General features: G+C 42.8%; 1 protein-coding gene across 1 annotated transcript in view; it reads right to left on the minus strand.

Moving 5' to 3' along the window:
- Positions 1-20,285, minus strand: part of LOC115626673 (interference hedgehog) — a 35,934-nt gene extending 15,649 nt beyond the window's left edge. The window contains exons 1-2 of the mRNA XM_030522099.1: positions 20,194-20,285; positions 19,147-19,242 (exon numbers count right to left, since the gene is read on the minus strand). The gene's annotated coding sequence lies outside the window, so the exon portion shown is untranslated. The remainder of the gene's footprint in view (positions 1-19,146; positions 19,243-20,193) is intronic.
- Positions 20,286-23,127: the final 2,842 nt, after the last annotated feature.

The following is a 23,127-nucleotide window of genomic DNA, read 5'->3' on the forward strand; positions in this document are numbered from 1 at the left end:
CGCTCCGGTCGTTATACCATCTGATATATAATATAAATGAGCATAAATACAATCGAGCCTTGCTACAAAGTTTCAACCAGAAATTGTCCCCAGAAATGAACTCCAGCTAGCCACATAAGCTTTTTTGGCCCTCTTGAACGGCATGGTTTTTTTTTTTTTTAACAAAATGGTATCAAATAGATGTACATCTGGAATACAAGAAGAAGTAAGAAACGAGAGAATTTAACGAAGTCGAAAGAATCGAAGAAGAGAATCGCCATCACAAAACATTATGTGAATAAAAATTGTTGAAGGGTTTGTAAAATCGTAATTGAAAAGAAAATCTCGACAATGTTGAGAAAATGTGAAACTCAAAGATATTCTTATAAAAATTGGCAAATACCAAAAACATATAATAATATTATATTAACTGATGAAATTGTGTGCAATCGTGTAACTTTTAAAGAAGTATACATGTAAATATCTAGAAAAAGGGGAACATTATCCATCGCTAGTAGGATAAGCCACATTTCAAAACCATTTCTAGCACAAAGCTTTAAAAAACTGAAAAAAAACGGTTTGGAGATCGTGTTATGGCAGAACTGGCTCTTCTTGAAAATGCAAATCAAAGGCAAAAACCCAAGTAAAAATACGGGTAGTATAATAAACAAACAAATTGAAAAAATGACAAATAAAAAATGTTTAGTTCTGGGAAAATCTGTATCTATAACCATTGCATCTGTTCGAGCTTTGATAAGTTCCAGTTTAGGGAAAACAAGTTATCGATGCTTCACTGTATTGACTGTGAGTATGTGTACGTATGTATATATAGTATGTGTGTGTGTGTGTGTGTGTTTGTGTTGTGCAGGAATGTAGGAGTGTGTATGCGACCAACAATACCGGCAGTTGTCATTATTCATAAATATTTCTCATGATTTTCTAAAATAAAATTATTTGCTACCGAGTGTGGAAAATCAAAACAGAGGCAGAGAAAACGAGCGCAACAAAAGTGAGCAGCCAGCAGCATGTTGCTGACGGATTGCTGACAATGTTGCTGGCGTTTGTTGCCGCTACTGATGTTGCAGCCGGTTTGGCATTGTTCATCATGACTCATTGTCGGCGTCGTTTTCGCGATTTTCTGCAATTTTTTTCTATTTTGTTTTTCTATTTTTTGGTCAACATGTTAGAAATAGCAACGGCAACAGCAACGGCATCAAAAACGGCAACAGCAACAGAAACTGCACATGGCAAGGAGACAACGGCAACAACAGCAATGGCGAGTCGAGTAAATGATAGATCAGCTTTTCTATAGCCTGCCATTGTTGTTATAGTTGTAGTTGTTGTGGGTGATGTTGGCGTGTGTGTGGGCGTGTGAAGCATGCAAACAGGCTGCTCTTGTTGTTGTTGCTGCTGTCTTTAGAGTCATGTTGCTGCCGGTTACTTTGTCATAATTAATGCTTATGGCATGCAATTTCTTGCCTTTCTGTCTGATATTATTAGCACTTGCAATGTACCCTAACAACAACAACAACAGCAACAGCAGCAACAACTATCTGCCCTGCAGCGACGACATTAGCTGCTGCTGTTGTTGCTGTTGTTGCAGTTGCTGCTCACTCGCATTCTTTGGGTGAAAGCCGCACGCGTAACCATATCAGCGATGCCCGTGAAGTGGCATGTGTTCCATCTGTCCGCAGTGCTCTTTGCATGCCCCTACATGCTAGCTACATGCAAAACGAAAAGAAATACCAGAGCTGCCGCCGGCATCCGACAACAGCAACAGCAACAACAACAACAGCAGCAACGGCAACGGCAACAGCAACATGCTCCAAAATTTATGCGTTACTTGCTGATCCGGCCAGGTTTATTGCTCACTTCCAGTTTGGAAATTCGTTCAACTCTTCTCCCGGCCCAGCTTTGGCACAATGGTCTCATAATTTTGCGCATTGGCAACATCGTCGTCGTCGTAGTCGTCGTTGTCTGCGTTGCTGTTGCTGTTGTTGTTGTTGTTGCGGTTGCGATTGCATCGCAGCTTAATAATTTCACTGCCTGCATTCCTGACCGATCGGCCATACATTTGGCGCTGTGTGTCCATTTTTGGCTGCTCGGCAATTTAATTTGCATGCCTGTTATAAATTTTTCAAATGTTCCGACGCGACCGCGATTGCGATTGCGACTGTGGCTGCGACTGTGACTGCGACTGCGACCGGCCGCCCTCGTTAGATGCGTTGGCTGAGACTGAGACTGCAATCGGGACTGTGCGGCCCACCATGTTTAGTGATCGCTATCGTTGTCATTGTTGTTGCTGTTGTTGTTGCCGTTGCTGTTTTTGTTGCTATTGCTCTGACTGTCGTTGTTGGTTGCCTTTTCATTGCAATTTATTTGATTTTCATTGCATTAAATTTCTGTTTGTGGCTTCGCTTTGGCTTTTGCTTTGGCTTTGGCTTTGGCGCTGCTCCTTACGTTCGACCGATCTCATTCACATTATTATTATTGTTGTTGTTGTTGGTATTTCTTGTTGCCTGATGGGAGAAGGCAACGGCGACGGCGGTGATGTTGCTGCCGCCATTTTTGATTTCGATCTTGGAATTTCAATTTGCGCTCGTTTTATGGGCGCTCTTTGCATTTTCATGGCATTGTTGTAGCTGTCATTATTTTTGTTGTTGTTCTGGTTGCTGTTGCTGCTGCTGCTGCCAACGGTACCCATTCCCTCTATTGCGCAATTTCCCCCTCGGAATTTTCACCTAAGCGAGCATTGCGAGCAATTCATCATAAACATTGCGCCGTCGTCGTCCCTCAGTCGTCACCGCACATCGTTAAGATATTTTTGTTGCCCCATGGCCGTCCGATTGGGTTGTCATGTCACCTGCTTCCCGGTCGCTACTGGGGGCGTGCTGAACATGCTGGTGTTGCTCGCCCCGAGGGGATGTCTGCGCTGGTCTGCCATGTGTGATCTGCGGGCCACAATTGTTGCTGTTGTTATTGTTTCCGATGCTCTTAAACCATTCACAAGACAAGTCAATATTTTGGAAGAGAGGGCAAAAGAAAGAAAAGAAAACCGCCAAAGGTTAACCATCGATGTGGGCGCCCTAATGGCTGTCAACTAATGATGCTGGCCACTGGCCACTGCCCACTTTCTGGCCAACTCTCCAGTCCACTCGGCCGTCCACTCTCCCGTCCACTGGCCCACTTGCTGGCCCGCTTTCTTTGGCCGGCGGCCCCGTCCGCCGCGTCTGCTCTGTCTGTTGAGTGACGAGCGGCAAATTACAGAAATTAATTTGAAATTTATCAACTAATTTGGCCCGAACAGGAAATGCGTAAGCAAAACATGCACGTTTAAAGCAAAAAAAAAAGTAGACTACTAGGCGATAAGGCCGCAGAGCGAGCGGCGACTGTTGGTTGCATTCACTTGCCACACACATGTGGGGCGGCATATAAAAATAATATTGCCTTTTTTTCTTCTTTTTACTCGCATAACAAACGCCCAAATGGCAGCCGCACACCTATTCCCCTCGGCATCGCCATCGCCATCGCCGCCCACTTCCCTTTCCCCTAGCTACCTGCTTAACTCAGCCAAATCGCACAGCTCTTGGCTGTCATTGTTGTTGTTGTTGCTGCTGTTGTTGTTGGCTGTTAATTTTCATATTTTTGCCGCCACCAGTTGGCAACCGGCCATCCGGCCATCCGGCCACCCGAGCCAGACCAACCAACCAAGCATGCCCGTCACCAAAAGCAGCCGTGGCAGACACTTCAACCACCGCCACCGTCTCCGCCTCCGCCTCCGCCATCACCACCTCCGCCGGGCCACTCTCGCATCAAATTGGCCCACATTTGGTTTTTCTTTTGCGCTTCGCTTATGGCTTCTTTTCTTTTCTTTTCTTTTATTTTATTTTACATTACTTTATTTTGTTTTATTTCATTTCATTTCATTTTTTTCTAGCTTTTTCATTGGCTGCTTAACTCTGCAAATTCGCCGCCGACTGCCGGAAGTCGCGATTTGTCGGGTCGCGCTGAACGTGAGCTTAAGACGAGACTAATGTTTCCATTATGCATTACCATATGACCGACTTAAAAACCAGACCCGATTTCTGCACAAATTACACACTCGGAGACGAATCAAAGTTCAGCTTCGAGGAGAGTTTGTAGGTTTTTAACACAGGTGCCTCTTTTCTTTTACAAATAAGTATAACAATTATTGGCCAATTAGATCCTATCCTATTTGACCTATCTAGGAACGATGGGCATCCGTGATAACAAGGATAGCCGATGCCAAAAACGAAGTAATAACCTTGAACCACAATGAACTCTCAATAGAGAATGTTCCTAAGTAAATATCATATTAGAGGAATAAAAGGAATGTGATGGAAAAACCTAAGCTGCTTAAAGAACTTGACTAAATTAGTGGAAACTCAAAACATGATATTATTTCATAAATAAACTAAACAATACTTTTATTTCAATCATATTTTAAAACAAAATAGAATTTCAACTTCTGGTCTCTGCTGAAATTCAAAACAGGGCCATTCATTCTTAATAATTAAGCCGTGAATCCAAATTTGAGAAAGGCGAATAAATGCGACTTGATATATGAAAAATAATACATATATATACTATAATGTATTATATACTCAAAATAATTGCAACACTCGTGTTTGGAAAACATTAAACGCCAGCAGATGCCCTTGCTTTGTTTTTGTAAAGCATCTCAAGAGTCTTTCTGTTTCTAAGAAAGCTGGTTCCTCAGCTAAAGCTGAATTTTCATCAAAATCAGCTGAATCGGACCACTTTATCGTAGAGCTGTTATAGGACCGATCGCTGCAAAAATCAATCTTCGTATCAACACTTATTATATTATGAGTCTTTTAGCGTGCCTCATGAAGTTCTGAAGTTTGATCAAAATCGGCTCACTATACCATATAGCTGTTATAGGAATGATTGTTACAACGAAGCTCATTTTAGTTGAAAGGCTGCAGAGGGTTGGACTGGCTCGACCTTATCGTCCTTCTCTGCTTACGCCTCAAGGGTTAATCCCGACTGGCGCGCTGGGAGGGAGCTGTGGATCTTGAGGTTTGCGTCAGACGCCTGACAATCGCTGGTGGATTGGTAATTCAAGCCGCTTGTTGTCGTCTTCCATTACCTGTCTTAATGCAGGCAACAACAACATAACAAAGAAATTCACTGCCACATTCAGCTCCCCCTCCCCCTCCCGATCCCGATCCCTCATCCCACACCCAACAATGTTCTTCTCTGCCCTCTGTATGACACCTTAATATGCGCTCATTAATTCATAATTATGCATAAATAGCCGGGCCCGAACAAAAGATGAATATATTAAAAATGAACAACAACAAAATACGAAATTCTGAAAGGCTTGGAATCATCACGAAAATTTGATACTAATTTTATTTTGCATTGGCTTCGCTCTGCGAAGCGGTGCTTGGACTCGAGCTGCCCACTCACTAGCCGCTGGTCGCGCACTCGCCTGGAAAGAGCGGGAATGCCACTATGCCACTGGCCTTCCCTTTCCTTCCCCTCCCCTCCCCTCACCACCCCTCATCTGGGACAGTACCGTACGTCGTACCGCCTCCCACCTTTGGCAGGCCACACGGCCAGAAACGTGCTGTGGTGTCAGATTACACTTTTATTATGCCATCGCCACGTCATATACATACTCGTATAGAGTATGTGTGTGTGTGGGGGGGTTTTGTTTTCATTAGCCATACAAAAGTGCATACATTTTTACGATTTTGTTTCTCGTTTCTGTTTCTGGACAGTTTCTGTGGACCGCCACTGAATCCAAGGCTGCGACCACCGACACAAAACACAAAACTTAGACTCCAGATGCACACGACCCGCTGCAATTTTGTCATCTGAGGCTCAGCCAGCAGCACATGATTAACCCATGGCTGGCCGCGTGGGTGAAACTTACTCTCCCAATAATATATATAGGGGGAAGGAAAAATTAATCAATTTAATATTCTCCCTCCAATAGTTCTTATAAATAATAAACCTAGTACCCCTCGTAATGTAATTCAACCTTCATCATTTAGTATATTTAATCTGCCACAATTTAAATCTCCTCTTATAGTATACAATACTAATCGAAAAAAATCCCGCTAAAAAAGGTATCCAACACACAAAGCTAAATTCGATACATTAAAACAAGCAGAAGTTGCGAATATCGTGAGAATTATTAATATTATGAATAATAATAAATAAATAATAATAATAATAAATAATAATAAAATAAAAAACTGTTAGTTGATTCTCACATTGTATTAACTTGTCTACCTTTTATGGATGAGATGAAAAATTTAAAACTAAGCTTAAAAACGCCTTCAGAACGTTAAATAGTATTTGCCCTTTAATAAAATGTAAGCTCTGATATCTTCCCTCTTCTGGGATAAGCAATTAATTGTTAAGGACTATTTTAGGCTACCACTGGAAGCTAGCCAGTGAAGTGTCTAGAAACAGTTAAGAGCAAAGTTTAGGCGCAAGAGCTTTAAAGCAGCTGGAAAAAAAAAATAATTTATCCACGAGTACTATCGATAAAGTAAAAAATAAAAAAAAGTTTACAAGACTTGTTTGGGCGATCGGCTTGGTTGAAGAACACTTTTCTGAAACGATGATCGAAAAGGAAATACTATGATTCCTTCAGTAATGCTTTCTGCTGTCTGTATCGGATTAAAATGTTCTGTGCAGACCCAAAAAGGGTTAACTTTACATTTCAATGTCTGGCAGAGTGAGATCAGCCAAAAAAAAAGCCTACGACGAGCATCGGCTAGAGGTCGGATATCGCTTGAGTTCGGTCTGCTGCGCTCTCATACGAGCTGCTCTGCTGGAAGCAGCAGAAAGAACAGCTCCAAAAATAAACAAAACGTGCAATAAAAATCACAATGCAAATTAATTATACAATTAAGCACGCGTCGTCGGCCGGCGGCCGGCGGTTGTTGGTCTTGGTGTTGTTGCTGCTGATAGTCGCTCATAATCATAACCAATTACACGGAACAATGTTTGCAATTACAACAACAACAATAAAGTAATGAAGTGGCAATATCAATTTGATTGCCCCTGCAATTTTATTATGCAGTCGCCATCGTCAGTTGCAGGCAGATTGTCACTGGCCGCTATCAGGTTTTCTTATATACATATGTATATGTACAATGGCGTTGGCTGGGGGGGACGGGCAGGGATCTGAGTTGCATTTGTTGAAGTTTTTTCATTGATCATATGCATACGTTATTTTTGAAATACATCGTGCATTATTTAATCAAAAGTTTAATTTCTTGGCCCCCCCTTTGGTAAAAGCTGCCTACGCCCTTGTATATGTATATATATATATATATATTTCTATATATGTATATATGTACACATGCATGTATGTGTGAGTCTGTGGGACAAGAATCAGCGAGATTTCCCCTTTAGATTACCAGCTGAACAGATTTCCCACGAAAAACGCAATTGAAGCAAAACGCAACGCACGGCTCTCAATGGGGCGCATGGAATGGAGTTGGATCTGATGGATCCAGTGCTCCTGTCTGAGAGATGCTGGGCCGGAAGAGTAACAGAGCAGCATAGCCGTGACTATTTGGCGGTCTGCGATCTTGAGGCTTCCGGCAAATTTGCAAAATTGTCAGCCAACTCAACCAATCAAGATACTGGGGAGGAGCACTCGAATTAGCATGGGAATTACAATTTTCCAATACAAGGGACCCCAATTTCTTTACAAGTTTATTATAAACCATGTAGGGAATCATTATTTTATATAGCTTTCGTGCAAAGTGCAAAATCATTCTTATTACGATAACTTTTTGTTTCTGAAGATATCCAAACACTTGTTTGTTAATAAATATATCTGAAGTATACATACTATTTAGTTTTTGTAAGTTTTGTTGAGGGTGCATCATGAAGGTATTTTTGTTTAAATCATATACTCATACGAATGATTGGCACAACAAAGTTTATTTTGATCAGAAAGGCTGTAGCGGGGCTAGGGGAAGGTATTCAAGAAGAATAAGCACTACTATATAGAAGTATTGTATATGTGATATTGTCAAAGGAATCTTAATAATTGCATTTTCAAAACAGGCTCTTTTCATCAACCCTACAAAGGACTGCTTTACTGGTTTTAGCCCGACATTTGTGTATATCTGTATATTTGATATAGCCTTGCCTTTATATGGTTTGGAAGGCTTCTCTAGGCAATCATATTTTTTGCTGAGCTAACCAAATCGGATCAATCGAAGAGTGACAATGACAGAACCTTTTTATAAATAATAATAAATAATGATAGATAATAATAAATAATAATAAATTATAAGCAAATTACTCTTTTTTGCGTTTAAATGTCGCATGATAATCATATTAAAGAGCAGAAGAGCTCTTCGGTATCGTAATAAAAGCAGGAAGGTCATCCGATAAAAAATAGCTCAATATTTATAGTGTAGCGAATAGCAAGGTTGTGTTATCGGCTCCCGCTGTTAGCGAAACATCAATTAATCATTGATAACGCATAAAGTGATCAGTAAACGGGTTCATTTAATGGATAATCTAAACAATTTAAATATCTGTTCATAACAAATAACAACAGCATGATAATGGATCCGGAATATTCGCAGCATTATAGGAGGGTTACAACAATAGTAACCCTTGGACCCATTATAATAGTTCAATTACATGACAGATCGATCGAGTTTATGCCACGATCAGCATCCATTTCAAGCTGTTTCTGTTCAATCGGCCATATCGGTTTCACACTAATCGTGCAAAGTACTCGCTCAATAAATATTTTCAAGCTGAATCTACGTTTTGAGATCTTGAGATGTGACCCAACTACCAGCTTATGGTATGTCTTAGCTCAAATGAATATTTGTGTCATTTGTTGGGTTAAATATTAAGATGAATATGTTTGTATGTTCGAGCTAATATTGCATCTTCAAAGCTGTTTTGTTCGGGTGTTATCACCTAAGTTTTGAGTTATCTGAGGCTTGCACTTTGAGACTGAACTATTTCCATTGTTTGTTGAAAAGAGATTATCCATTGTATGCCCCGATCTTGCTGGCATCAATAAAGTAATTAAACATTTCTCGCGACTAGAAAGTGTTCAGCTGCCGCACCCCTGAGCCGTAATATTGTGGATTCCGACTGACCGATCGGCGATAACATTATTTCATGGGTTCATCTAGCATATTAATACGTATATTACCATCCATATGCTACCCTTATAAGTAGTTGGCATGCATTGAGCTTTGTTTAAGCAATAGTTTCGGAGATTAGCGCTGAAGCTTCAGAGAACTGTTTAGCGCTCGATCTTCGGATCAGTGTTGAGAAGAAAGAGCGTTCCAAGACCCGGAATCATAGTTCGCGGCGCTATTGGAGTGCCCTTTTCGTTTGGCTATTGGCTTTTAGCTTAGTTTCCATTATTATTTTTGGCTTTGATTATACAAAAAAGTGAAATACCAGAAAACAGTTTGTCATCGTAGTTCGTCGTCTTTGAACGTCTGTCCATCGTCCGGCGTCCGGTGTTCGCTGTCGGCTGCCTTTGTGTTCGTTTTTATATTTGCGCCGTGGTTTTTATTGTGGTGCGGACGCTCATTCAATTTTATTAGATCATATTATCTATTTTGGTACGACAAATTTGTAATTTAGATCCGAGCCGGCAGTCGACAGCCGACAGTGGACATTGTCGGCGGCACCTTCCGAAATCCATCAATGGGGATGGGACTGGTGCTGGTGCTTGTGGTGCTGGAGACGACGAAATTGGTAAACCGTTATGGGCTTTTAATTAATTGGCATTTAATTCAAGCAGCCCAAAAGGCAAACAGTTCGCACCAAAATCTAACGGCCAGTGGTGCGTAAACGCGTGTAGTGTATAGAGTCTAGTGTGTAGTGCTCCCGCCTTCAATTGGTCCCAAAGCGGTATAGTTTCAATCGATCGACGACGCATCGACGATGATTCGACATCGTTCCACATTTCATTTTTCTTTCATTGTTGTTTCTATTTTTCTTTTTCAATTGAAAGCCCGTTATTTGATTGAATGATTGAACATCGTTGGATGCGACGTTTGATTTGTTGCCTGGCCTTCGGAGTTGTGCGGGGAGGGGGGGGGGAGGTTGGAGTGGGGGAAGACACAACCATTGGCATGGGCGTGGGGATTGAAAAAAGTGGAAGGTAAAGCGGTTGGAGACGCCAGCCCATCTGGCTTTCGGTTCACGGGTCTTCAACATTTTCTAATTCTACTTACAATGTTTTATGTTTGTTTCTATTATTGTTGTTGTTGTTGCTGTTGTTGTTGTTGCCCTTGCTGCTGCTCTCGTTTGTTTTTCACATGAAATGCAATAAACCCAATTTAATTTTGTTTTTATTTGTTTCATTTCATTTATTTACTTGCACGGACGCGAACGCGAACGCAAGTAAACGCGTGCGGCTGCCTCCCTAACCCAGGTCCCCATCCCCATCCCAATCCCCCCACCCCTGCTCTGGTCATGAGGAGGGGAGGGGGGATGGGTTATCAGCTAGTTGAATCAGTTGGCGACGCGAGTTACATAAACGCATTCAAAAACTAAACACAGAGAGCTCTTCGAATTGTATCGAGGGTGGAGTAACGGTAGGGATTGGGGGGTCGGGGGGGGCTAGGGTCAGCTAAGCTAGCACACCTGCAACTAGAGCGGCGACTTGCGAGCAATTGAAGGGCCACAGCTCGCGCTTTCACTCGACACTCACAATCGAAGGCCCAATCAACCGAAGGCAGTCAACCACAATCAAAGCCCCCTTAGACCCCCCCCCCCAGGCAGCTGGGGCTAGCGTGCGAACTTAGTCGTAGAGTGCTGGAACAACCATTAAAGCACAGACAACAGTTGGCAGAGCCAGAACACAATAACTCAAGTCGGAAACAATTAGCAATCCGAAACCTAGGCCTAGGCCCAGACTGAGCCGACAACTACGATTCGACTTCGATGCTCAATGAACGCTAAAGAATGCAGCAGCAGCAGCAGCAGTTGTTGTTGTAGTTGTTGTTTCCCGCGAAATGAGAAGGGCAAGTGGAAAGGTAAGAAAGGTAGTGGATGGAAAAAACAAAACAATCAATGAAAATGTTGTTGTTGGCTCTGGCCATTGGTATGCGCGCCAAGGTGAACCAACGAAAAAGAGAAAAGTTGCAGTTGCAGTTGCAGCCACAAACGTGACTCCGACTCCGAGTCTGACTGTGGTTGTGGCTGTTGTGGCTGCTGTGGCAGCTACAGCGATGCAAATGCGGATGCGGATGCACAGCACACAGCACCAGCCACAGCAGCGGATGAGTGAGCGGGTGAGTGGTGGGCCAGTGGTGACCCGAAGAGCGAGCGGATAAGCCCCGTTCACCAATCGCAGGTAGCAGGTAGAAGGTAGCAGAGAGCAGGGTAGCCAGCGAGCATCGCTATCTCTCCGTCTCCGTGAACCATTTCATTGTTGTAATAAAGCAGTTAACATGTGGCAATGTCGTTGACGATGCGATGCGACGTAACCTTCAACGGGCCGCTCAACTTTGCCCGGCACATGGGTCGTCTTCGTCGGCGTTGTCAGGTAGCTGCATTGTCCCGTTTATCTGTAAGTCTATTTATCTGTTTGTGTCTGTCTGTCCGTCCGCTCGTCTGTTTGCCTGCTGCCTAAATCGTGTGGGCGTCTGTTGAACCTCGTGTATTTATGAATGAATTTTGTTTGTGTGCGACGCCGAGGCTACGACTGCGCCTAATGGAATGGCAGCGTCTCATCTAAGTCCCATTGCCACGCATCGGATTCATGAATGAAACCTGGTGCGGCGGAATATCGGGCATGGACTTTGTGCCGCCTGAATGGCATTTTGCATTTTATGTGGCAAGAAATTTTGTAGTCACTGCCACTGCTGACTGACTACACTATTCGGCTGCATGGGGTTCGGGATATCACATGGTTCATTGCATGCCCGGCCGGAAATTTAACAGCGCGTTGCCCATAAAAGACGGCGATGCCAATTTAACAACAAACACATGCCAACGAACGGGCAACAAATTTGAGCAAATACTTAACGAAACGGGGTGCACTACTTAAGACGTTGGCGCAGCCTAAGCACAAAGCCGTTGGACGGGCTCGAATATTTAGTGTGCACTGTGCACTGTGGGTGAAAACAGGCTTAGCAAACAGCAAAAACCCGGACGAATTAGCGCCAAGTGACGCAATTGGAAATATTCAATTTTCCAGTACTAATCGGATTCGTTAATTAATTAAAAAAGGAAGGCTTTCCATTCAAGTGTTTGGCTCTTTTTGCTTTTACTTTAAATTTTTAAATTGAATATACATACTATAGGTATGTATGTATGTATTAAGATCACTTAAAAAATAAATTAAATAAAATATCATCATCACAGCCCAATAAGAAAACTGAGCATTATAAAATATTGATCCTGCATTTGATGGGGAAACCGCATTCTTGGAAATGGCAGCCTTCTATTATCTAATTAGCCATCATTATATGAAGTATAGTAGTGTCGCAAAAACACGCCCTGGCTGCCAGGACGGTACGAAGCGTTTCGCAGCTTAGTGTAGACATTAATTCCAGTGTGCGGTGTTGTGCCTGCTCGGCGGTTAATCTGCCCCGATGCTTTTTTTTCGTTCGGCTTGACTGCGCTAATTGTGCCTGGTGGTGCCTGACCCTAAGATTGGTGAGCGATTGGCAACGAAGACGCTCATTTGGGGGCCAGAAATGAGCCGCAGGGGCAGCTACAATCGTTCAAATATTTAGCTTAGTTCGCTAACGCTGCGCTACTAAAATCCGAAGCTTCGATTGCTTTCTACTCACGCAGCTTGTCAGAGATCTTGCAAATTGATCGGTAACCGCTGGTGCCCCTGGTCTCTGTGGTCTCTATGGTCTCTATGGTCTCTATGGTGCCTCTGGTGGCTCTGGTGGCTCTGGTACACCCGGAACCCCCGGTGTCTCGGCTTATCGTGAATGTTGATCTATGACTCGACTGACTTGGCTCGCAGCTCAAAGTTTGAAGCTCGCAGTTCACTCGCATGAACTCATTTTCTAATTGCCCACGGAAAAGAATGTCTGTTCATTTGAGCTTGCTGAGTGTTGTTGTTGCTATCGTTGTTGTTGTTGGCCACTTTGCTATGTGTTTATTATAATATAATTTTACTCTCTGCCTCCAAGCCAACACAGAGATACGCACGCGTTCACGCAACTTTAATTGCTTGTATCCGACGTGCAAAGTTCGGACGATCGGTGCGACGGGCTGAGCTATAATTTGCATACTATATACTCGCCTATCTATTTACCTACACGTGATTGGGCCCTCTTTGGATGGGGAGGGGGGCAGAGCTTCCATTCCCATTCCCATTCCCACCCCCATCCCCACTTCATCTGCTCATCTGCTGTTTTAATTGAGTTCACAAATATTTTGCCTCGGATTGCCACGCCGAGGCTCTAACTTGACCCTTCTTGTCCACTCCGTTCAATCCGTTCTATCCGCTCACTGGGCTGGCGTCACAGCTGGCGGCCATTGTGCGCTGACAGCTACGTGCTGGGCCGCAGCAGCCTGAGCTGAGCTGAAGATGTGGCTAGATGCGTACACATACTTGTAGATGGAGATGGGAGCGGATGGAGAGGAGCGGCCAACATTCGCTTTATTATTCAATCTTTTCACAGCGCTGTGAGAAATTAATACATCATCAGACAAATCAACTGTCGGCCTCTATGTAAACGCTAATGTGTGTGCTATGCGTGAGTATGTTACTGTATGTGTGTGTGCTATTCGTGTGTGTGTGTGTGTGTGTGTGTGCGCGGAGGGGTGGGCGCCTGCTGCCCACGTTGGCTCTAATTAAAAAACAAAGATTGAAATCTAGCCCGCTGCTCTTAACTGCTTGAAAAGCTACACGAAAGAATGTTGAGTGTAACAAGAAATTTTGTTGTTGTTGTTGTTGTTGTTGCTGATCTACGCACTTGCCCGTGTCCTGCTCCCGCGCAATCCTCAATATATCGCGTCATGCATGCTCTCTACCTACTCGTAAGTGCTTCTGTCTGTCCGTGCCCCTCGGCCGACCCTACCTGTGTCAACTTCAAATTGCCGCTTATTAAATGTTTCAATGTCGCGACCGAGACGCGAGACCGTTTGGCTGCCCTGCCACTCTTTATCAGAGGCTCATCCAGAACTCTGAATTCCAAGTAACTGCCTCCGCCTGTCTACTCTGCTCTGCTCTGTTCTGTTCTGCTCTGCTCTCCTCTGCTGTCGTCGGCGGTCTACCCCGGTCCATTGTCAAAAATTATGACTTGTTTCGAAGTGCAAATAGCTCACTTCCTGTCTGTCTCTACCGCGTCTCTGTCCCCGTCTCTGTCTCCGTTTCGGCCCCGACCTCAACTTGACGCGGTACGACATGGCCTGGCGCGTCGCGCAGACGCAAAGCGTTCAACATTGTCATCGTTACCGTCATCGTCAGCGTCAGCGTCAGTGTCGGCGTCTGATCGTCCCATTTCTCACTGTCACGGCGCTGACGATGGTCGTCGATAAGGCCCCGTGTTCTTGATATCCTCGTTGCGATAAGCGCGGCCCGCTACGTGCTACCGAGTTGTGTGCACAGCACGCTCGCCTCTACGTTGCCAGAAGCAGGGCGGCCGCAGTATCATACTCGTATGCAAAAGTACAGATTCATTTCAACAGCGGGCAAAACAAAAACAAAAAGACCCGCTCTATAATCATTAAGAAAATATTTGGGGAAGCATATTCTTAACCTCTAATCGAACGATTTATGCGAAAAGCACAATCTCCAACATAATCACATCTGAGAATATCTAGTCCGGCCTCGTTATTGGTAAGCAGAGTCAAGATAATTCCCCTGATTTCCCCTGAAGGAAGTAATGGGAGAAATACTTGTATAATGATTTATATACTATAAAAACCCACTCTATGAATCTTTAAGAGCATATTTGTGGATACAGTATCCAGTAGCTATGCCCAAACGAATCAATAGGAAGCATACAATTATTTATGGAAGCCCAAAAGCCCTTTTTGGCTGCAAAGGTTATTCAAAGCACTACTATAAAAATTATTTATTAATAACAAGCTGCTTGTACCTGCCTGGGATAAGATTGCTTTATGATACCTTTATGTCTAATATATTTATGTATTATTTTTATAATTTTGAAGTTTATTATTAGTTATTGTGAATTTCATTTTTTGTTCTTCCCTCTTCAGGAAAATTTGGCCTAAAATGCAATATCTGATGGTCAATTAATTCAAACTAAAAAGAAGTCAGTTTATTTACTATATTATTGTTAGTTATTAATTCATTTTGTTATTACACTCTTTTTATTATTCATTATTTACTTGAAACCGGGGGGTGCTTATACGTTCTTCACTATAAAAATATACTTTTATTAAGGATTCCTTCTACTAAGAAAACCATAAAATTTTTTATTTTATTTATTATTTATTTATTTCTTAAGTACGATGGATTCATCTAAAGTTTCCATGCAGTGTACCACAAATTTGAAGAAAACCAAAAATATTCTTTGGATATTGAATGAATGTAATACTATAATTTTTTTTCCTGATGCTGCTGATACTTGCGGCAGCTATTGCCCTATGCTTAGAGTCAGCTTGGCTTTTATGCAAATTTGTGGAGTACACATGCCAAGAGTTAAGTGCGACTGGCTTCTTTCGTTCACTATCTATCGGGGCTCATACCTCCAAATGATAAGGCTAGCATACATTTAAGTTTGTTGCCAATTCGTATTATCTTGCAGTGTATACAGCATTCTACATATCAGCATAACCAAGTACATCATAATTTTCAGCACACATTGTATACATATATCTGTTTGAGTCTAGTTGTCTGCCGCGTCCCAAAAATATTGTCACCCTAGAGAAGGGACAATCGCGCAATGTAAAGAGCTGGCAACAACGCGCAGTCTTTTATCTTATTTCCCAGTTACTTGAACCTAAACCTGAATCCATCACATTAGAGCACATCACCTATTACATTACAGGGCATGTAATGCGCTTCCGTTTCGGTAATTGCCACCGAGCAGAGGCATATGGAGCGGCGCCTTTACACTCGTCGTTTTTTCGGCTCATTTGTGGATCGGATCGGATCGGCTTGGCTTGGGTTGGGTTGGGCCGTGCAATTACACTTCCGCTACGTTTAGCCTACCGAGAAGATGGAGGTATAAAGAGCACAACAACACATTTCTAAGCTACCTTTACCTTTACCTTCGACTTCTACTTCCACCTCGATGGCTCATTCATGCAGACTCCGACCCGGCCCGGCATGGCCCGAACCAAACCGACCCAATGATGATCCGGCCATTGAGACTTAGACGCGCTCATTCATGCGGCTTATGCGACTGCGACCCATTCATTCATGTTGATTACCACCTTTGGGCTTTTGGGCCGCGCATGCCGCAGCAGCAACAACAACAACAACGGCAACAAAAACAAAAGCATTGCCAATCGTACAAAGTTTTTTCTCGTCTTCTATAAAGCAGCCGGCAATGATTTGTCTGTGGTAATGAACGGGCCGGCGAGCGAGCGATCGAATGAGCAAGCGATCAAGCAACCGGTCCATTCCTCCTGCCCCCACCACCCTCCTTCCTCCTTGCCACAGGTCCGCTGCCTGTTGAGCGTTTGGCCAGCGTGCGCAAAAAACAAATGAAAGCCAAACAGAAATCAAATCCAATTTATGTCTTGAACATTAATCATAATTTTTGGCCGTTGCTCAGTCCATCCATCCATCCGTCCGTCCGTCCGTCCGTCCACCGTCTTTCTGGTAACTCAATGTTTTTTCCAGAGTTTACCTGAGTGTGTGTGTGTGTGTGTGTGTGTGTGTGTGTGTGTGTGTGTGTTGGGATGTTGATGGGCCAAAGCGTGAAATATTTTTTATGCGCCGTTTTTACGGCGGCCCCAAAAACTTGCTACAAGGTGTCAATGGCTAATTTGACGCCCAACTCCAAGATCCATTCCGAAGTTGGCTGTGCGAGTATGTTGCTGCGACAACAACAGAAACATGAAGATGGGAAAGAAGGGGGGAAGAACAGCTGCAATATGAGAAACCGAAACGATAGCATTGTGTTTTTGCAATTAGCAACGTGCCAAATGGAACGAGGTCATCGAGCAGTAGGCTGCTGGGTCGTTGCTGGGTCATAAGAATGTCAGATCGTCAGATCGTCAGATTGCCGGATTGTCGGATCAGATGCATTGAGACTGGCTAGCTGGCTGACTAGCGTGTGAAGCGTTGCAAGTGGAGCGCAGCATGGCCTAGAAAATGCCATTAGGCCATTAGAGATGGCATCGAGCTGGGGTAGGAGATGGAGATGGGATCAACGCGATCAATGGCCAACAAGAAATCATTGGAATGTGGGCTCTCAATTTTTGTGTCGTCATCTGGGATGGATGAGAAGCTGCTTAAGAGTTTCCTTTTGGCCACTTGAAAAGCAATTTTCAAATTTTCACATTTATTTTCCATTTATTGCTTTATTTATTTTGTACCTTTTTTTTTTTGCCCCTAGCAACGCGTTCCCACTGCTTGCCGCTTATGCGATTAGAGTGGCTCAAAAGGAGCTCAGAATGTTGTTCTTGTTGTTCTTCACGTTGATGTCGAAGTCGATGGCGATGGCGATGTCGATGCTGTCTGTTTATTTGTTTGGGCCCAGAGACCTTTTCAAAAAAGGAGCTCGCAGCTCTGCTCTGCTCAATGGGCGGCAACAATGTACGGCAGTGCAGCATCATCATCAGCATCAGCATCAACATCACCATCGTGGACAGCAACAATCGAAAGTAATAATGAAATCTCATAAACAACAATAACAACAACAGAAACAACAACAACAATGGCTATGGCATGCCCTTAGCCTGCCTGCAACTTCCATGGAATGGAGAATTGAGAACAGAGAAGGAGAATGTTGACGATACGATGGCGACGACGACGGCGACGGCGACGACGACGACAACAACGACAACAACGACACTTGCCTTGATTTGTATTATGTTGGGTTTTTCCTCAATTCCAATTCTGCCAGCGTTTATTTTGTCTGCATTGCTCTTTGGTCTTCTTTCGTTGCACTGTCTTTTGATTTATTGTTAGCAGGAAAATGTTGCGACCAACAGGAACAGACACAGTCGAAGCAACAGCATGCTGAGCAACATTGTTGCTCGCTCGCTCTCCCTCCCTCCCGCTTCATGCCCACCTCCCGCACTATCTCTCTCCATCTCTCTGCTAGTTTGGGCGCGCTCTCAACTGCATTCCATGCTCATTGTTACCTTTTGCTGCATCTTGCCAAGTGAAATGCGTGTGTGTGTGTGTGTGTGTGTTGCCAACTAGATGTGCATGTTGTTGTTTTGTTGTTGCTGTTGCTGCTGCTGCTGCTGCTGTGTTCGTTTCTATTCTTGTGCGGCGAGACAGCGAAGACGACGACGGCGACGACGACGACGACGACGAAGACGATGAGGCAGTTGTAGACAGTTCATTAATGTTATCAACAGCATGGGTCGTTCCTTTGCCTCTGCCTTTAGCCCATGCCGCGACCGCCACTGACTTCGTTGTAGGTAAGACAGCAACAAAAATAACAGCAACAACAACAGCCGCAGTGTTACTTGTAACTTGTTGCTGCTCTGGACTGGACTATACACATCGCTTCAGTCTAGCTGTTTGATTGAGTTGCTGTCTACGGCACTTGTTGCTGACACACAAAATGGGCCACACAAGACACAGAAGACACACAAGGCAGAGGGAGCGAGAGAGACACATGCGTTTAGAGTATATACTTGTAGTAAATATAAATAAATAAATAAATACAAGTAAATGAAAAGCTGGTCAGCAGAAGTTGTTGTTTTGCTGTTTTGCTGCCTCGCTTAACGCCTTAACGACCAGGCCCACCCAAAAAAGGACATGGCCACCAGCCATTCGCTATTCGCCAGTCGCTATTCGAAACCGACCGTACAAATTGCCAACTCGATCGGCCCGTCTTGCAATTATGGACAGCTACGCGTGCAGTTGTTGACCAGCTGAACTACTTTCGAGCGATTTTGTGCGTGCGCCGTTGCCGTTAGCTTTTGGCCACTTTACCACTTTACTTTGGGATAACGGGGATGCTGCTTGCGGGATGCCGGATGCGGGTGATGGGCAAGACAAGACAAGACTAAATATGGTCGATTGGCACTCACCTGGCTGCACCTGTGCAGCTGTCGGCGTTCCCTTGGTGGGTGTCCTCGGAGGTGATGCCCCCTCGTCAATAATTGTGGTTGCGGCTTCTGCGTATTCTATATGCCATCGAAGATTGTAAGATCGAATTGTTAGGGATCAATTTCAATTATAATTTGCACTCTAGAGTCGTATCGGCTCATTCAATTAAAGTCGATTTCAAGTGAATTTCCCATAATCGGGCCGCGATGTTTGGAAAGCCAACGCCAAAGCCAAAGCATGAGCACATAAATGTCAGAGCAGCAGAAGATTAAAAAGATGGAGATGGAGAAGAAACGGAAGACATTGACGAAAACAAACGAGAACCTATTAAAATTTTATGACTCTTTTTAAAGACTTTCAAAACATTCCAGCTTTCTGAGCTCAATTTGCTGCAAGCTTATAGTCTTAGTCATATCCGTTGCCGGGTTTCCGTTAATCCTATTTGTATTGTAGCTTGAAGCTTTTGATGCGTTCGCCGACAAATTTTTAGGTAAATTGGTAGGAAAGCTGCTGCCATTAATGAATGGATCACTTTGGCCCATAATTCATGTTCAACCATTTACTTATTAACTACTACTTGGGCCGTTGTCGGTCGGCCTGTCACTGGCGGTCGCCTTTAAAAATAAACATTGCTCGCATTTGGCTGGCGTTGGGGGCTGTCGCACGCACTACGCTGTTTTTTCTGCCGGCTGCTGTTGCGGCCGTTGTTGTCACTGCTGCCGCTGCCGCTGCTGTTGCCGTTGCTGTTGCTGTTGTTGGCAGCAATTCAAATTTGGCAACATGCAACTTGGCACAAAACAACACAGCTTCATACAAACATACACACACACACACATACACACACGCACGCACGCACGCACACACACGCGGCACACACTGAACAAACTAGGCATGCACTACTCGTGGCTGTGATTGTAACAGGTAGTCATGATCGAGACGTCGATAACGTCGTCGAGGACGCCGATGTCGGCAGCTGCAGAACTTAATAAATATCCAAAAATAATACCAATAACCAGAATGGCACTCACACAAAAAATGCACGGCAATGAACAATCGAAAAAAAAATAAAATAACGTTGGCTCTCAGAAGACGCAAAAAGTGAAATGTGCACCAAAAATTCTAAGTGAGCGATCGAGCGCGCGTTGACGACGACACAACCTGCCAGTCTCGCGTCACGTAAGAAACTGAGAAGCCGGTCGGTCGGTCGGTCGGCCAGCCAGCCAGCAAATCGGAAGCAGCGCACGAACGCGAACACAAACGAAGACGCAGGCCGTAGCATACGTGCTGGTTCGGCTCTTGTTCGGCTACCGTTTGGGCTGCACTGTGTTGTGGAGGCTGCGTGCGCGGCTTATCGCCTTCGAGGATACTACCACCCCCTACCCCACCCCGCACACAAGTCACGTGATATTCTCTTTTCCCTTCACATCGTCGCTATTCTTATTACTTATAGCAACTGGTATCATTTATGAGCCATCAAGCCCCCAAAACATAAAACCACGTGCCAATTTCAAGATAACCCTAACACTTCCTGGGGGCAACTTCAAAACTCTCTCATCATCTGGCATTTAAGACCAACTGTTATTTAATAGTATTAGTGTGACATTTTAACAGTTCATTTATATATATTTTGCTCAAAATATGCAGCCACTTAATAGTTATTGCGATAATTCTAGCTAACCATATGACATTTTTGCCGACACAATATTATTGATGTATTATACAATTTCTATTTCTATCGTAAATTAATTGAAGAATTTACGTAAACCGTTGGATACAGCACTAACTGGCTTAGCTTTCTATATTATTTTTTTCATTTGAAAGCAAAAACAATATTTTGTTTGGACTGCAGGAACTAAAGCAAAAGTATTATTTTGGAATCATGTTAAAACATATAAACGGTTCTCGTACATGTGGTTGCTTCTGCTTCCTCATAAAATATATACAAAATGTTCAATGCCATCTAACAGGCAGAAGGAGCAATCTCCAATCTCATACAGCATATAGAAATATATTCCTAATCATCAAATTGATCTGGACATTTCCGTCTAACTGACCATCTATTCCTGCTTCTCTTGCTCTCTTTTAAAATCAAATTGATTGTGTGAATCAAATTCTTTGGCCAATCATCTTACAAGTATAAAGATTTACGCATGAGCATCGTTTCTAAATTGTGGAAGTTGATTGCCATTAACTAGATGACGGATCAAGAGTAAGTTGAGATTACTGAAATATATTCCGAGGGGGTATTTGTAGAGAAGCAAACATCGAGTTTAGCTTTAAAAGCTAACATATGACCTAAAATGATGAAAAATAAAACCTGCAGGTTCTCAGACATTATCGAAGCTGTCATATGCTTAATGTTTAATGTATGAGCTTGATGTAAATTGAAAGTTGCATACGTCTCTTAAAAAATACTCTCTAAATACAAGTAAATACATATGTCTCTACAACATATTTTTTGTTGGAAACGGCAGTACCATTTGTACATTTTTTTTTTTTTAATTACTGGACTTGACCGCTGACTTGAAGTATTTTCAAGTGAAACAAGAGAGAACGCTACAGTCGAGCAAGCCCGACAGTGTAATACCCTGTACCCAGGTAAGCTTCCGTCACTGAGTTATATGCGCCCGTAGCAGCAGCAAAAAGAGGAAGAAGAAGAGCGAACTTGTTGCTGCAGTTTGGGGGGGTTGTACTGTCGAGAATTTGTTTCGCTAATAACTTTTCTTAGAATTGACCGAATTGAATAATTTTAATAATTTAATAATAATTTAATAATTTTGAACAACAGTAGACAATAATATATAAATTATGTGTGCAAAGTTTGGTTTAGGTAGCATTTGAAATGTGGACGCTATTGACGAAATTCTGTAGCGGGGGAAGGGGGGGGAAATTCCAAAAAATAAAATAAACTCGTCCTTTCTCGGACCTAGGAGAATCTGGATGCCAACTTTGGTTATTCTAGCTTTTATAGTTTCTGAGATCCTCGCGTTCATCCAGACGGACAGACGGACGGACGGACGGACGGACATGTCTAGATCGATTTCTCTCGTCATGCTGATTCAGAATATATATACTTTATGGGGTCGGAGATGCTTCCTTCTGCATGTTACATACTTTGCACAAACCTAATATACCCTTTTTACCCTACGGGTACAGGGTATAAAAATGAAAATTGAAATAATATTCACTTACTTAGAGGTTCCTAGATGGAAACCACACTCCCACCGCCCAGTAAAGCACGTGTCAGTGTTTGTTTCATTTTTAAATTTTATTTATTATCCACATAACATTGTCGTTCGTTTTTATACACGTTGTTGCTTCCTCTTTAGTTTCTTCTCATTGTTGATGTTTTTGTTTTGTTTTTATAGTAATTATAATATTTAATCATTAATATGTATGAGTGCTTGTGTATTTGTATATTTGTGTGTGTTTGTGTGTATGTGTATGTGTGTGTGTGTGTGTGTGTGTGTGTGCAGTGCTTTAAATCTTCTTTTCCGCTAATTTCTCATTTTACAAATTTACAGTAAAAAAATAATAAAAGTGACATTGATTCGAATTCGCAAAAAGGAACAAGAACAATTCTTTCCACTGGGTTTCAAAAGAACGAACTAAATGTTTTTGTTTTTGTGTGTTTTTTTTTGTTTTTTTTTTGGGTTTAAAAGCTAAAAATTAGTTAGTTGCTTTGTTGCTGGCCAGTATCTGTCGTTGTTCTTTTATATAAATGGCAATATCTATGAGTTAGTAGTTCCTCCTCTTCCTTCACTTCTTTCTTTTCTCTTCCTCATCTTCTGCTTATACACAATATATTATTTGTTTCACGATTTTCGCTTTGTGCATCGATTGTTAAATTAAAATTACAGAAATTCATGCGTTTTGTATCTTTATAAGTATGTTAACTTAATATGACAAAAAAAAGAATAATAATTATAATAAACAGAAGCGATTGCAGTAATACAAGAGAA

This window comes from Scaptodrosophila lebanonensis, unplaced genomic scaffold (assembly GCF_003285725.1).
Source record: "Scaptodrosophila lebanonensis strain 11010-0011.00,11010-0021.00 unplaced genomic scaffold, SlebRS2 tig00000089-arrow-pilon, whole genome shotgun sequence".
NCBI classification, from domain to species: Eukaryota; Metazoa; Arthropoda; class Insecta; order Diptera; family Drosophilidae; genus Scaptodrosophila; species Scaptodrosophila lebanonensis.